The 17580-nt window shown below is 43.2% G+C and overlaps 1 protein-coding gene and 1 long non-coding RNA gene across 2 annotated transcripts in view; one reads left to right on the top strand and one right to left on the bottom strand.

The window, feature by feature from the left end:
* The window catches only part of LOC141422479 (uncharacterized), a 119765-nt gene extending 108553 nt beyond the window's left edge, over nucleotides 1-11212 (bottom strand). Inside the window, exon 1 of the long non-coding RNA XR_012447045.1 lies at nucleotides 11073-11212. This is a non-coding gene — a long non-coding RNA (uncharacterized lncRNA). The remainder of the gene's footprint in view (nucleotides 1-11072) is intronic.
* The window catches only part of Slc14a2 (solute carrier family 14 member 2), a 445690-nt gene that overhangs the window by 335394 nt on the left and 92716 nt on the right, over nucleotides 1-17580 (top strand). The gene's annotated exons all lie outside the window — the stretch shown is intronic.

Below are 17580 nucleotides of genomic sequence, written 5' to 3'. Positions count from 1 at the left end.
GCTGCATCCTCCAGGGCAGTGGGTCACAGTCCTAGCTGCCTATCAAAATCTCTTGTATTGGAGAAGCTTTTAAAACATAATCATGCATGGACCCCTGAACCAATTAAATGAAAGACTCTGGGGTAGAATCCAAACACTGATTTTCTTTTTAAAGTTCTTCACTAATTGTAATATGTAGTCACAACAAAAACAACTACAATATGTAATTCACTTCCTTCCCTCTGGGACACCTGAAACTTTGTGTTTAGACTAATCTTTAAGCTGTTAGGAGTTAATTAACACTGGTTTCATTGAGACAGGCAAGTAATTCCCAAGATAGGTCTCAAGGTTCAGACCTCACTTCTACCTTCTTCCCAAAAGCTTGGGATGAGATGCTTCCAACATGTCACAAGGTAGGTATCCCACTGACCCTGGAGAAATACAAAACATGACCAGTGGCCTCGTGCACTAATGATCTCTCTTAGCGTTTCCAGATTCCTTTGCCTACCATCATGACCCTCAACACCTGGCCCATACACACCACTCCTGATAGTTGGTCCTCTCATTGTCTCTACTCCGTACCCCCAGTTTAGTCTGCATATTAAATCCTGGCATTCACTTACCTGGACTGACCAGAAAGGGCTGACCGGCCTCACCATTCATCTCTAATAGTCTATCTTTAAGATCCTTATTGGAGACCCATCTTTGATATGCCACCTCATATGTGTGACCACTCAAGCTACCAGAAGCTGCTTTCTCTTCTGAGCCAATTGTCCATCATACATACTACATATTTGGGCACTTTAAGTATACTGTGTGGGCAAATATGTGTGCTTACAACCCCCTTCCCTACACATGGTAGAAATCAAGATGTCTTGATTGAGCTACCCTACATAAAATCATGAGAACCTAGGTTTCTTTGCTTCTGAAAGACTAAAGGAAAATCCTAAAAGGGTGTACATGCATTGAATTGTATGATATTTAGAACAACCTTGCCTCATTGTTCTTGCCACCAGCACCCAATTAAAAACAACAAACCTAAAAGGAGAATAGCTCATCTTTATCTCCAAAGACATCAAGACAGAAAAATAGGTGTGAGAAAACTAAGACTCATTCTGAATCCCACAATCTTTTAATAACAGAGGTAGAAGCAAAATTCAACATCTACACTGTGAGCTCAGTGTTTTTTAAACTAAGAGGTCCTCAAACTTTAGCATGCATCAGAATCACCTGGAAAGCTTGTTCAAATAGTGTCTTAGCTGAATCCTGCTAAAGGGCAATTTCCAGGGGATGCTGTTAATGCTGACCCAGGGACCATACTTTTGAAATTTGCTGCTCTAATACAAGCTGTCTCCTACAAGAAGAACGATGGAAACAGGGATTCCAGGCCTATTAGAAGAGACTAGAAAGCACACCAAATGTCATATGGAAATAATAAGAAATAAGAAATAACTGAACCTATTTATTTCAACAAATGCTTGACTACAAGAGTAATTTATTACAAATTACAAATAAAATCTTAAAGTTATAATAGAGAAATCATTCTTAGTAAGAAATCAAGCCAAAATATCAATATGTTCCAAGGAGTTTAAATCAATTCAGGCATGATAGATGCACAACAGATTAGAAATAATCCAATGGAATAATAAAAAGTGACAGCAAAGCAATGGAAGCCAGACCACCTATCCTCTTTGACAATTCTCTTACATGGGAAGAGGATTGGCAACAAATTAACCCATCCCTCCACTGATCTGCCTATCACTTAATCAATGGGTATTCACTGCATATCAATTTTATGCCATTAAACACTGCTGGCCAACAAGCGGATTAAGGAAGTGACCTCACAGAGAGTTTCTGTTCACAATACACCATCTCATTTTAAAGACAAAATTTACAACTGGGAAAATTTACAGACCAATGTTGAAATTTTGTAGTACTCATGATGCTACATGAAGTCAAAATTAGGAAAATAAAGATCAGGGTGAGTTGAGGTAGGGAAAAAATATGTCTTCATGTCTATAACCCAGGGCTCAATACTTGCCAGAGGGCCAATTGTTAATCATTGAATTAATTAATTAATTAGTTAATAACCAAAATATCTCTAAGACATCTAACTTGAACTAGATCTTTAAAGATGGTTAGGATTGAGCTGGGCATGGTGGTACATATCTATAATCCCAGCTACTTGGAAAACTGAGATAGGATTGCAGTTAGAGCCAACCCAAGGAAAAAGTTAGCAAGACCCTACCTCAAAAAAAGAAAATAATAATAGCCTGGGCATAGTGGAATACATATGTAATCCCAGCTATTCAGGAGGAAGAGGTATAAGGATCACATTCTGAGGTCAGCCCAGGTAAAAGCATGAAAGCTGAACTAAAAAACAAACTAAAGCAAAAAAAGTGGGGGCCGGATTGATTGTACACTCACACGGTAGAATGTTTGCCTAGCAAGTTCGGGACCCTAAATTAAAAACCTCATGCCACCAAAAAAGGGAGAGTAGGATTGGGATAGGTGGAACAGAGAGGAAATAGTATTCAAAACAGAATAAAGTCATGTGTGAACTGAAATGAAGGAACCTGTTCACCCATATGCACACGTGCATGCACACATGTGAGTGTATATGTGTGCATGCACGTGTGTGTCGGAGGGGAGCTGAGCATTGAAAAGCAGTGAAGCAGTTTGCACTACTACACAGAAAAGTCACGGAAAAGGAGAGAGGTAGAAGGTAAATTAAGAACAATAAATTAGGTCCAGAATGTTGCATAGATCTTCAAGATTCTTCCCACAGAGCAACCATTGCTGACTCAAAATGAGAAGGTCAAGCAGGAAGGAAGTTAAGTTGGAAATGATGCCATGGGACAGGGCTATAGAAAGGTTTAGATTACTACAAATGACATAACACACCAAGAACACTGCTGCTGCCCTTTGCACAGACCTTCTCCTAACATTCGCAGACCCATGGCAGGAGTACATAGGAGAGGCTCGCATATGTCATATGGCTACACATGCAATAATTATAAATCAAGGTGACAAATGTAAAATGCAACATGCTTCCTTCTCCTTCACTGACAAATTCACCTTTACATAACCTTGGTAATCCAAGTATGAATTTTAAGTTCTCAAAATCCTCAGCCTTCTGAGCAAATCTGAAGTGCTCTGGCCTGTACCTCTTCCTCTTCTCATCCTTGACTCCATTCCACACTTTAAGAGCCTTGTGAATATCTAAGACCATGTGTATAAACTCCTTCACAGCCACCTATAAATAGCTATCACTTGGCCACCCCTGAAGTCTTGGGGTGTGCCCAGGGTTGAGTGTGGCTTTTCAAAAAGGATGGATCAAGGAAGAGGTCCATGCAGGCCATCAGAAGTGGTTCTGGGGCCATTTGCTTGGGGGAACTACTGATCTTGGGTGTCACTGGGAAGATCAAGAAGAGGACCATGGGTTCCCAATAAATTCATCTTCTTAGTCTCCATGAGTTTCTGGCACATGGGGAGGGGCAGAGTAGGGAATCTGGATTAGATTATTTTACCAGAATGGATGATGATTCAGTCCCTGAGTCACAGTGAGTCTGGATTCTACTGCCACAACCCAGTGGCAGCCAGCCTCCTCTTCCACATCCCTATCATTCTCTTCATAATAGAACCTCTTCCTTTCTAGCCACAGATGGTAGGGTCACTAAATCAAAATGCCTGCCTAGGTTCTCAGATCCACTCTTTGATGGAGAGCCCAGTCTATGGGGAGCCCAGCCAAACACAACGTCCTGCAGGGGTTTCACCTGCAGAGATTGCGTCCATTCTTCACAGACTCTCTCCCCACTCCACTGCAGATGGAGGGTCTCAGAAGCTCATCTCATCACTTCCTTTTTAATCTCCACGTGAACACTCATGCCCTCCTTCAAGTGTGCCGAGGTGATTTTAAAGAACACCTCATTTTGCTTTCATTTTGCTCAGGCCTGGCCTCCCCATAAATCAGGGCTAAGGCTGAACTTGAGAGAACTGGGCTAATCAAGACTTCAATCTCAAGAAATGTTTAAATATAAATCAAAAGAGTTGAAGGCTCTCCAGGTCCTCAATTTTCTTTGAAAGCCTAGTTTGTCTTGTTTTCTTTCTCTTTTTTTTTTCCCTCCCCCAATTTTTTTTCTGATTGGCCGTACTGAGATCTGAATTTCATGCTGGTGCCCTTAGAAATATTTCCAAATAGTTTTATATGTTTTCTTTTAGGCACTGTACCAAGCGATACAAGATGGCTATTACTGGTGACCTAGGTGGGGAGTTAGAGCAATCTATACCATCTTGCTATAACTGGAAGAATTTCAATTTTAGGCATAAACAGTGGTTGGCAGTCAAAAGAATAGGAATAAAATCAGAACTCTGATTTTGATCATGTCTCCTGTTTCAGATATCTATAACTATATAACAAAGGATTCAAATTTTTTTTGTGTGTGGTACTTGGGTTTGAACCCGGGGCCTTCATCTTGAGCCACTCCGCCAGCTCTATTTTTGTGATTTTTTTTTTTTTTTTTTTTGAGATAGGGTCTCACAAACTATTTGCCCAGGGCTGGCTTCAAACCGGGATCCTCCTGATCTCTGCCTCCTGGGTAGCTAGGATTACAAGTGTAAGCCACCCGCACCCAGTCCAAATTTAGTGTTAAAAAACAACAGTTTTTTATTGTGATGATCTCTCATGGTTCAAGGGGTTGACTGGCAGCTCTTGCTTGAGGTCTTCCATGAAGTTGCTGTTAGAGGTTGCTGAGAAGGATCAGAAGTCCTTCTCCCATACCTGATAACTGAGTTGAGAAGGCTGGAGCAGCCAGGACTTCTTGGGTATCTCTCTCCCATCTTGTGGTCTCTATACATGATTTCACCAGCACAGCAGTGCTGGTGTCTTAAAATATAGGTTTCATTATTCAAGGATGGCTTACTAATGATCTCCCATGGAGAACTGTCATTACAAAATGGTTTGTTGTGTTCACAAATCCCAAGTGGAGGGGGTGTGCCAACTGTGAGCAGCCAACTGGGGAGATACCAGCACAAGGAGTGGAACAGAGGGTGACTTAGAATATGGGCAAGAACCTTTATTAAGGGAAAGGAAAGGGCAAGGTAAGTACTCAGGATTAGCAGGTTTGAGTAATTTCAGCAGGCTCTGCAGTACCAGTGCTGTCTCTAGTTGGCTGGTACATGGCCTTGGGGTGATATGGGCAAGTGGATAAAGTGACCAGGAGAGTGAGAGTTCCATAAGAAGATGGTCAGGGTTGATTTGCATATGAAAGGTATACTCCCAAGGGGTTGTTTACTAGCGGTGGGAATTAGTTCTCCCAGGGAGATACAGTCCCTCCAGGCCAGCAAGGCCTTAGATATCAAAGCATCAATGTGTTAGTTACCTTTCCATCTCCATGAGAAACTCAAGGGATGAAAGATTTGTTTAGCTCATGATTTCAGCAATTTCAGTCCATTGCTTTTAGGCCCAAGCTAAGGCTGAACATAATGGCAGAAAATACATGGTAGAACAAAGCTGCTCACCTGTGACAGCCAGGAAGCAGATAATTACAGCAAAAGCATCTGGGGACAAAATATACCCTTCAAAAGGTACACCCTTGGCTAATTAAAAAAACAAAAAAAGGAAGGAAAAGAGAGAGAGAGAAAAGAAGAAGGAAGGAGGCGAAGGAAGGAAGGAAAGAAGGGAGGGAGGGAGGGAAGGAAGGAAAGGAGAAAGAAAGAAGGAAAGAAAGAAAGAAGAAAAAAGAATAATACACAAAGTGAGTATAATAGGGGATAAACACTCCTGGTGACCTACTTCCTTCAGCTAGGCCCCATCTCCTAATAGCCCATTCAGTTAGGAATTCATCAATGGATCAATTACATTTATGGTCCAATTCCTCTCAATAGTGCCACCAGCTGGGGACCAGCATCAATGCATGAGCATTTTTTGGACCATATCCAAACCATGACAATCAAAATACAAAAAACTGGCCAATACACATGGTGACTCAGGGTCCCAAAAGCTTCTCTAAAGCTACAGTGAGCCAGGCACAAATGCTATTGCCTTTTATGAGATAGCTCCAAAGTAACCCAGTGCCACTCCTGTTACTTTTTATTTGTAATCAGAAAATCACTAAGGTCAGTCCATAATTAAGAGGACGGAAATTGAACTCCACCTGTTGATGCAAGGAGTGTCAAAGAATTTGTAACATGTTTAAAACCAGCATGCCTCCTACAACAGTCTCTGTGACATGTCATTAATGACTGATAGGTCTCTCTCCATCCCTTACAACCCAGCCTTTGACTCACAAGCTGCTAGATCCAATTGTTCATCTGTTAACACCACCATATCCCCTAGGCCAAGATGCTAGGTAAGGTATTGGAGTCAGAATTAACTTCTGGACTCTCTTAAAGTGACAGAGGTAGAAAAGGAAATGTGTAACCCACTGCTGACAGCTACAAGATCATGTCCACGGCGAGTTCATCGATAGTCCATATGCATAGGTCATGCTTTCCCAATAGATGCTCCAGGCTGTGGATGAGGTAAAAAAAAAAAAGGAGGAAAGTAGCCCTCCCCTCTAGAATTTGCACTCTGGTAGAGGAGAAAAATCATAAAATGCTTGATGAAAGGCATAGCCTTTTAATGAAAACCTGGTCTTTGGGGAGACACCAAGGAAGGAGGTAGACCTTAAAAGATGCAGCCTCTTTCATGATTAACTCCTCCATCCCAAGGCTGGAAGTATCTTTAGCACTGTGAGGAAAGTCTCTGATCTCCCTCAAAAAGAACAAAAACAAGCAAAAAAAAATGTTCCTCCCTTTCCCCTGGGCCCTACCATTCCACCACCTGGAAGGCTCTTCCCTTTCTCCTTTAACCGTTCAAACACTGCCCTGTTTTGGGGATCTACTTTCTCCATGTGACTTTTCTGACTACTCCCCCATTTTAGAGATGGGTAGCACAAGGTCATGTACCTTGCTTTTAGAGATGAGGCACAAGGTCATGTACCTTGCTTAAGTTCACAAAACTAGTAAGAGGAAAAGCAGAGATTCAGACTGAGATTGTGAGGAAAGACTGAGCCCCTCCACATCACACACACACATGTTCAAACGTATGCACCCTGTGTTTTGTGACCTCTTGAGTTGAAGAGGGACATGTCCTAAAAGGCTATGATCAGAAAACAGGACTGTGATTGGGTCATGGGGACAGAGAACGACAGGGGACAACACAGATGCAGATGTCACAGAGCAGTGTTAGGGGCTGAGGAAACAAAAGCAGAGAACAGAGGCCTCTTCCAAATGTGGCAGAGGAAAGAGGGAGTTAGGACTACTTGAAGGGAGACTACTTGAAGGGAGACCATGGACAAGGGACTGACTTTAGGATGAAAGAAGCAAGCACAGTTGCAGGCTAGTAGAAAATTGCTGCTAGAGGAGGATTGAAAGCAAGAGAAAGGGATAACCAGGCAAAGCTAGGTTGGGAGGGAGGCAGGAGGCCCAAATGCTCTGCAGGAAAGCTGGAAGGAACAGAAGCCTTAGGAGGAGATCCATCTTCCCTTGTCCTGTGGTAGAGATGTGGGGAAACCAGAGACTTGGGAAAAGCAGAGAAGTTACCCTCATCATCCCACCATGAGCTTATCCTTTTGAGTCACTTTCCTGTCTGCAGACCTTTCCTGAGCCTGTCCAGGGGTCTCTGCACCTGCAGCCCCAGGCCCTGTAGGACAGCCCTTCTTCTTAGAAATTGCTTTCCTACAACACCTGCCTCCTCCTGCGAGTCTACAACCTCCTTCCATCCTCCAGCTCAAGGCAGTTTAGTCAACTACTCTCCACCTGAGTGCCCCTAATGTTTTTGAAGTCAGTTGTCATCATGTCTACACACCACCCCATGCCTGTCGCTCTTTTTTTAAAGTAACCATGCTCAGTTCCAAATAGATCCATGCCCAATATTTCCTGCTGATGTGTTTGTTAGAGAAATACCTTGAGGGGGCATATTGCTCGAGCAGTTCCTGTGACACTTGATCTCTCAGTAAGTGCTCACTTGGGGGCACAAAGTGCAAGACCTGTCAGAGACACCTCAGTTCCACCTACTCCTCAACCATTTATGGAGCCCTTCAACTCCTATTATCTGTTGTCCATTTGGACTCTCAAAACATCTCTGAGAAAGAGGATAGACACTAGTATTCCTATCTTTCAGACAAATCACTTGGGATTGCCACAGGGTGAAATCTCCATTAGTGTCACACAGCCTGTTCATGGCAGGCCATCCTGCTCCTCCACATACAGGGTGCCTTCTCCCTGGACTTATTTTCTTTTTGGAAAACAAGATACAGGCAGAAGGAACCAAGAGGGGACCCAATGCAAGCATTTATAGATGTGCAGAAGATCTGCAGGCTAGAGACTAAAAGGACATTTCACAAAGAAGAAAGCACCATCAAGTGTCTTGAAGGGATTGAGGTGGCAGAAAGGAAACTGAAGGTGTCTCGAGACCCATGGTAGAGACAGGTGGTCACATCATCAAGGTGGGGGAGAAGGAGGTCTTGGCAGGCTGGGGGAGAAACATAGAGTTCAAAGGTAGGAAACATGAAGTGAGGGCCCATTGTGGCAGTCTCGCTCCCCAGGGGCAGCAGTGTGACTCTGTGGCCCAAGAAGCCCCAGATGGCCGTAGGCAGAGGTAGCAGAGTAGCCTTAAAAGTGAGATACAGATGAAAAGAGAAGTCAAAAAGAACATGCAATACACCCTCCCATTCAGAATGCCTTTGCTCCTGATCCATTGGTCTCCAAGGCAGCAAGAATCTCAGGCACCAGGAGATGAGGGGCAAGGAAGGATCCACCAGGGGCTTCTAGTCCAGGCATCAGAGCCTCTATCTCTATCTAGAATCTGATCTCATAAGGGAGTAAGACAGCCACTGATCAACTAGAAAGGAAACGGCACTGGACAAAGACATGACATTGGGGAACACGCAGCTCCTTTGGCCCCTGGGTTAGAAATTCTGCATTTTGAGTCTTGGTATCATCAACCCTATTAGGGTGGGAGTGTAAAATGCATAGCTGAGAAAGCTGTTGTTTTCTACTATAAACTACTAACCATTGGTGACAGTGACCAAAGTTACCTCTATAAAAACTATAATTTATTTATAGTTTCTCTTATGAGATATAGAAAATATTCCAATCATATGCTTAAACCTTAAGAAGAAAGAACATAAAATAATCAACAATTATAATAAATAAACACATAGAATTGAACTCAACTTGCTCATTTTGGAGATGAGGGTGGGCTGGAGGTATAGCCCAGTTGTAGAGCACTTGCCTAGCATGCCTGAGGTCCTGAGTTTCATCCCCAGCTCTACAAAAAAAAACTACAGATAATGAAACTGAGGTGCATGGAGGAAATGATTTTCCCAGGCTCCGACCACCACCTTTCCCGTGTCCCTAGTATCTCTACCTGTGACTTGATTCTCCTAATCCTCCCCTGCTACCCTCACCCGCCACTGGCACCAGTGAGCACATGCTTGTCCTACTTCATCATCACATAACATCTACAACTCCCTGGAAATTCTGAAGTACCCGTCCCTTTAGGAGCCTCCAACTCCACACGTGAAATCTCAGGGTCCACTTGGTCACTGGGGACGAAGGAAAGCCCACATCCAATTGCTCTCACCATCCATCAAGGTCCAGCATCAAAGCTTTGTTTCCTGGGTGAAACCCAGGCCCCCTAGGACCTGAGTTTTTTAAAGTTAGTTAGATGCTCTGCTTTCTCATTCTCCTTTATTGAAAAGAGACATCAAGGAAGGGGAACAGGAAGGAGGAGAGATAATATGTGCGTGGATTTTTAGCATGCTCTACAGAGCCTTCCTCTTTGTGTTCCAACATCTTTTCCTAATATCACTCCTTTTTCCTGCTTCTCTGACTAGGTAACCCCAAGCCACTTGGTAACCTCATCCCACCTGAAATGATCTTCTCCAGCTTCTCTCCTGACAAACTCCTATTCATCCTTAAAGACCCAGCTCAAATACCTCTTTCTTCCCTGAAGCCTTTCCTGCCCCTGGCCCTCACCCTTGTCCAAGGGTCCTTGGGTCCAACCTTCACACTGCAACAGTCTTTCCCAACTTCTATTCTGTTACCAATACATGTTCAGTAGCTCCTGAGGGCTCCACGAGCAGGACTGTGATTTATTCATCTTTATTATCCAGGGTCTAAAAGAGTACTTAATTGCATAATTACTTATGCAGTAATTGGAGATGAATGAAATTATATAGACACTTGGAGAAAAACACAAATGAAAGTGTACACGACTGCCACACTCAACCTGCAGAGCCAGAGAAGAAATCTTGGGTGGAGAGACAGTCAGAATAGATGAGACATAGTGTACAGTACAGGTAAAGAAGCTCTCCAAAAACCAAAACTAATCAAAGTATATCATGTTCATGTACAGATGTCATGATGAAATCCCTTAATATGTACAATTTGATATATAATTTTAAAAATTATACCAAACAACAAAAAACCCTAAGCCCTAATTTGTAGCATTTTCCAGTTTCCATGGTATGAAAACTCCCACCATAGCTAATTCCACACTTTCAAGCTACCTCCCTAAACACAGAAGTTGGGAGGAAAGGTACACAAATGGCCTTCACAACTGGTATAAGACAGCTCTAAAACACCATTGAATGCAAACATCATATGTAGGTTTAATTTCCCTAATAATCACATTAAAATTATAAAAACAAGCAGCCTAAATTTAATATTTATTTACCCAATATATCTTCAAGATGTTTAAAAATTATTCCTGAGATATTTTACACTTTGAAATACATATGAAGTCTTTGAAGTGCCATGGTGAATTTTACTCTGAAGCCCATCTCAGCTTGGACTAGCTGCATGTGTGTACTGAAATACAGCAGGCCTAGAGTCACAAAACGAGAGCTACACAGAGGCAGAGTAACATGGTCATCATTTTAAGAATTTTTATCATTTTTAGAGATTTTCAAGGATGGTTATTTCTTAAAATAGTGTTCCATATTTGTAAATTCAGGCAGAGAGGATGCTTGTCCCATAAGGTAGATTAATTAAGAAAAGGCCAGACCTATTGGTCTTTAGCAAGATCTCATGCTTCTCCCACTCACCTGCTTGCTGTATCAGGCTCCTGGTCCACATGCCCACACTTGATAATTACCACATACCCTTCCCAGCTTTCTTTGCAATTAAAGGCAGCTAATGAGTGCCCAGCTGTACTTTTCCTTGTACTCCTCAGGGCAATTCAGCTTCTGAATTGGCCCCTCCTTGTAGAATTGTTCCTCTAACCACATGACTGCCAGATCACGTGGGAGCAGAGAGGAATGCTTGATTTTTCAGGAAGTAGATGTGAATGTGTGGAGTTCAGAAATGCATGATGTTTAACCAAGAAGTTGAGCTGCCACCCAGGAGCCTCAGGTGGGAGAAATAAGCCTTCTTTTGGAAGGAGTTACGCAACATTGAAGCAATGGCCCAGGCATCAGAAGTGGTGGGTACTGGCTCCAGTCTCTGGGAACCTCCAGAAAATCTCTTAATCTCTGTAGTTTGGTGGATGCTTCTGTAATCTAATGTTAAAAATTAGGTAGCAAGTTTCTGAATACAAAACAAAATGATGGTTATGAAAATGCTCTCAGGAAATATTAACTGCTAGAATATTGAGATCAAAAGCAGTAGGCCTGAGGAGATGATACACAGAATGGAAACAGGAGAACCTGTCCAAAATAAACTGTGTACAGTCATTTAGCCTCAGTGGTCTTTTTCTGATCACTGGAAAGAAAGGGTCAATCTAGGTGACCAGTCAAGGTTAAACCATGTCATCCTCCACTACCTTCCAATGGTTTTACATCACCCCCTGCCAGGCCAGTCCCCTACTTACCTCTCTCTAACACATGTCCTGCCCATCAGCCTCTTGCTGTAGACTTCAGCCCCTCTGGTCTACTTGCTGGTCCCTTGACTCTCGCGTCCCCCTCAAGTGACACCTTTCAATGAGGAACTTCCTGACCACCCTTTTTAAAATGGAAACTAATTGAATGCCTGCCTAGCAACCAGAAGGCCCTGAGTTCAAACCCCAGTATCACCAAAATAAATAAATAAAAATGAAATGGTAACTAGCCCCTTCTTTATCTGATTTCTGGTATTACCTGATAACAAAACATATAATTTATCTATGCATTTTGATGTTTGTCCATCGTCTTTAGACTATAAACTTCATAAAGACAGGAATTTTAGTCTACTTTCTTAATCTTATGTTTCTCCCATGCCCCAAATAGCATATAGCAGGAACTCAAAAAATATTGGTTGAATGAATGAATGAATGAATTGGGACTAGTAGACTCTAACATTCCAAAATTATGACTTCCTACCAATAAAACTTAGCATGTGGCCCGCATTGGTTAAGATCTGAGATTCTAAAAACCTTTCTATTAATAAGTATAGCTGAATTATTCCCCCTGTGTAGTAAGGTAAATCCATCTTAGTGACTCATCCCCCCAGCCCTGAGCACACACAACAGGGTAGAAGCACAAGGGGACTCCTCTGTGGAGAAGTCCTACCTCCTGGTCATAGCCCTGCTCCTATCCTCATCCTCAGTTCCACTCCCTCCACACTTCAGATGCTCCTGCCCCTCCACTACCTCTCTTCTCCCTCTGCAGAAACTATTCTCGGGAGATGCTCCAATGGTTCGCTCTAAACATTTGCTCCAGGTAACCATGAGTCCTTGAGTTGCCTTGTCCTGAGTACAGAACGGTTACTCCCTGTCTCAGTTAGAGCAGGTTCTAGATTTTTCCTATGAGACCATCACAGTGTGCTATTGAGTGCATTGTGAAGAGGAAGCAGACAAGACAAAATTCCCTGTCCTCTTATGATAGAGACAGGCAATAAGCAAATATGCCAATAGATATATAATACACTGTCAGCTAGAGATAAGTACTATGAAGAAAAGTACAGTGGGTCAGGGGAGAAAATGGCACGGGTGATACTCTAGGTGAAGTGGTCAGGGGAAGGCCACCTTGAAGAGTCCTCAGTGAAATGAGGAAACAAGTTACATATCTGGGAACTACCAGTGCAAAGGCTTGAGGGCAAGGTTGGGACAGCCCTAACGGAGAGGAAGTGGGAGAGATAACTAAAACCTAATTCTTATAAACACGGAAGGCTTTGGCACTTGCTGAGATTTTATCCCAGCATTTTGGGAAGTGATCGAAAGGCCCTTCTGATTTGTGTCTTTAAAAGATTCTTCTGGTTGCTGGATGGAGAATAGTCTGTAGAGGAACAAGAGTGAGGGAGAATGACAAGCCATTGCAATTGTACAGGTGACCCACAATGGCAGAAAGGACCAGGCTATGGCCTCTTGCCTCTCCTATACCCCAGTGTCAGGAAAACCTGTCTACTTTCTTTTGATTTGTGTCTATGATTTGCAGTCTTTGTTTACTGCTCCCTGCAAGCCAAATGGGATTCCACAGACCATCCAATCCTGGGCACAGGCTCCCTGGAGGGGACAGCCTTGCTTAATGAGACTCAATAGAGATTCTAAAAAAGCTGACTGTAACTTTAAAAACCTATAATAGAGCTAGGTGTCATGGTGCACACCTATAATCCTAGCTATCAGGAGGCAAAGGTAGGAGGATCGAGGTGCAAGGCCAAGACAAAAGCTTGAGATCTTATTTGAAAAACAAACTAAAAGCAAAAGAACTGGGAGGTGTGGCTCAAGTAGTAGAGTGAGACCCTGGGTTCAATTTCCATTACCACAAAAAATGAAACAAAACAAACACCTATAATAGAATGTGCATGAACAAGAATGATGTCATGAAAAGAAATCTTGATTCTGCTTTAATTCTTTCACTATGCACTCACAAGCTCAGTACATGTCTTACAACATATCATGACACAATTAGTTGCTTTCAGCAGCATGCCAGCCAGCCTTGGGGTTGAGATCCTCCAACACCCTGCACAGGACATGCTTTGGGGCATATGGTTGTAAAACAGTTCACAAAGTAGCCCTCTGATTCTGTCCCCTGTGTGTTTCTATCCTTGTGAACCTGAGAGTAGATTCCCAGGAGGCAAGAGCCATGCCTCTTCCTCCTCCAGTCAAGTTCACTGTCAGCACCAATAGATAAATGAGCAGTGGGTGATGGAATCTTAGATACAGAAGCCTCCAAGGCCTTGGCTCTAGTTGGCATCAACACCTGTCCTTGAAAGGCTGTCGAAGCAGAAGAGATCTTGGAAGAAGACATTTAATGCAGCTCTCTGATTTCCCAGACAAAGAAACCAACCTCCAAGGGAGATGAGGTGACCTTTCTAGGGACACACAGTTAGGAAAGTCAGGTAAAGACAATGAAGACAAAGAAGCGATGTGAGGAAGTCACCAATCACTATCATGCTGGTACCATGTGAGTGGGTGTTGAAGAAAAGTCAAAGAAGGAAAGAACCTCTTCAGCTTATTGCTGAATTTGAATTCAGCTGAATTTGAATTTGAATTCTTCTATGGAGCTCTAGAAAACAGAAGGGAGACCAAAAAAAGGAAAGAACAGCAATGAGGATTTGGACTCCATAGGAGGGACAAACTTTCTGACCTTTAAGGTTCTCTGGAAATAGAGGGAACCGGCAGGGGACATATGGGCTCCAGATCCCTGCAAGGATGTGGGCCAAGGGTGGATGTCAGAGATACTGTTAAGGACTCTGGCACTTCTGGAGCAGTTGAGCTGGATGGCCTCTGAGTTGCCTCCCAAGTCTGAAGTTTAGCAATTCTATGCACAGGGATCTTGGCACTGAGTTTGTTCCCTGTGAAACCAAAAAGTGTTTCTCCCACTCAGTTGGCTGGAGGCATTCCCTCCAATGAAGTCATTCCAAACAATGGCAACTAAATGTCTTCCACCCTATGGATGGAAGGAGGAGAAATGGCCTCGAGTCATGTGACTTTCAATGGACCTATGAAAGACTTCCTCTCTTGTGAGCTTAGAGGTGGAGTTCAGTTGCCAGAGGGTGTTTCTGAAGTACCTCTCTTGGTAATTTCTGAGAAGGTGGGCACCTGTGAACCCCGCGTTTTGGGTAAAGCAGCATTGAAGGCAGGGAATGGGCATTATGGCCCCTTGCAGTTCCTACCAGGCCATTCCAACTATAATTCTATGATAAAATCATTAGAGGGCCCAGAGGTAGTTTAGCTTCATTTCTCCCATTCTAGTGATTGAACACATTTTTTAAAACCCTGTAAACCCTAAACCATAATTCTTTTACAGCAAAGAGAAGGACAGAACAGTCATGCATGGCTTGGAGTGAAGGAGTTTTGGGGAAGAGGTTAAAGGAAGAGGAAGGTTTGTTTAGATTGTGGTTGTCCTTTCTTGTTTAGGGTTGATGGGTGGGGGTTGTTAAATGTGAAGTTTGATGACTGAACAAAAACAGAACAAAAGACAGAAAAGAATGCAAAAGAACTCAAGCCTGCAGCTTTCTGATACACAGAAGGGAAACCCAAACTTCGCTCATTATGGCGCATATTTATGGCAGATCATAACATTAAATTACAACTCTGCAGCCTTGGCAAGGACTGCAGAGTTCTTCCCATGTGCTTCCAATTAAGGGTGTTTGAAGTTCCTCTGGATATTTATTTGTAGGGGATTTACTGTGCAGAACGATTAAAGTTTGTTCTTGTTAGGAGTTTGGGGCTAGTTTTGGGAGTGGGTGAGATGGAAAGGGAAAGAGTTAGCTAAAAGGAGGAAGGGGGGCTGTAAGATCACCCCAAATGAAAATACGTATATGTTTTAAAGCACACACAAACACACACAAGCGCCCTTTGTTTTTAACGTGGTGAGGGTCAACATCCCTGACTGTGATTTTGTTTATAGGAAATCCTTTATAATGCACGTTTAGTGTTTCCATATGGAATTCTCACAGGACATTTCCTTACACACACACCCCTTACCACCTTCCCGCTTTTTATTTGGATAAGGCAAGAGAGAAGGGACTGCACATTCCAAAGATTCATAGTCATTCCGGATCAAATTCAATGGATTTTGGCAAGAGTTGAAAAACCCAGATGCAGGGCTGCAGCCTCCCGCTGAGCTGCCTCCAGCTGCGAGTGTCTGGTGGAGGCACTTTGTAAAATCATGAAAACCCTATTAAATTCATGAAATATGATATACTGTCGTTTCAGACTAACTTTCCATTGAACTGTCCATGAAGAGAGAATTTGGTTAACTTGCTAAAGAAGGGGGAGGTGGCAAGGCTGGGGCAGAGTGGGGAGACAGGAGGTGCTGGTGGAAAAGGGCAAAGTGTCTGTCAGGAATCCTGAAGAAGTTGTACATTTCTGTGTCTGGGTACGTATGAGAGCCCCTCAGACCCCAGCATGACCAGGCTTTGTCAAGGTTGATGTCTTTCTGAAATGGAGGTGGTCACTGTGATTTTACTCCCAAGTTGGTGAAATAGTCTACTGTAACCAGTTTAACTGCTGGGATGATTAGTTCAGAGCCCACAAGACTCCAGCACTCCTTGGCAAACATATGGGCTCCACCCCCTTTCCCCCTTATTTTACAGCTGAGAGAGAGATTGAGAGGAGAGAGAGAAAGTGAGAGAGAGAGGGAAGGAGGGTGGGAGGAAGAGAGAGAGGGAGACAGAGACAGAGAGAGAGAGAGAGAGAGAGAGAGAGAGAATGATTTGCCCAACTCTGTGGCTCCTGAATCCTAATTTGGTCCTTCTAGCAAAGGTTACCACTTCCCTGAGTAAGAATCAGAGACTTTCACTGTGACGCCTCCCGTTGCCACAGATCAGTGTTGCTGACCGTATTATTTTTTTGCATGAACTCACAGGGCCAGTCTCCCCAGCTTTGAAACAACCCATCCTAAAGAAGCTGGGCACTGAGATTCATTTCCTATTGGACTATAATTCACATCATAAAACTATTGCGTGTTATTTTCAAACAGAACAAAGTTAGGAATCCCTGAAGGTGAGTTGGTTTTGCTTTCTGGAAACCACCTCAGGATACGGACGATTGCAGGAACTCACATGTGTGCAGTTTTCCTTGCAGGAAGCCAAGTGGGGCCTTCCTTCCCTAGGACATGGCACCCTAGAAATCTGAAGTCCAGGCTTCTGGAATGCAAGGGTGTACATAAACATCAGGACACACCTGTTACCCATGCAGTGGTCCTTGAAATACGGATGTCACACCCTGCAATCAGCACCATCTCTGATCCAGCTGCCAGAGGCAACTGCATGCATGGAAAGTGATCAGAATAAAAGCTGACATTAAATGAGTGCTTAGAATATGCTAAGGCTCTGACCTAAGGGCTAGACATGAATTAAATCATTTCATCCTAATACTCCTATGAGATACTGATAATCTTTTCCCCATTTTGCAGATAAGAAAACTGATGCAAGTTTCCCCAAGTCCAAGTTGCCCTAAGATCACATAGCTGACATAAATTGTTGAGCCAGTCTTTAAACCTCATCCCTTGAGTTCAAGCCTGAGCTCTCAAACCACCCTCCACTCTCCCCACCCCCACCTCCACTTCCACAGAGACCTGAAGACCAAATGTCAATCACTGGGCCTTAATTCTTTCACTTTTCACCCCATAAGAGGAGGTGTGTTTTTTTTTCCAGTGCTGGGGTTTGAACTCAGGAGTTCACACTTGCTAG

The sequence above is a fragment of the Castor canadensis genome, chromosome 4, assembly GCF_047511655.1.
Source record: "Castor canadensis chromosome 4, mCasCan1.hap1v2, whole genome shotgun sequence".
In the NCBI taxonomy this organism is placed as follows: Eukaryota; Metazoa; Chordata; class Mammalia; order Rodentia; family Castoridae; genus Castor; species Castor canadensis.
This window is presented reverse-complemented; position numbering and strand designations above follow the sequence as displayed.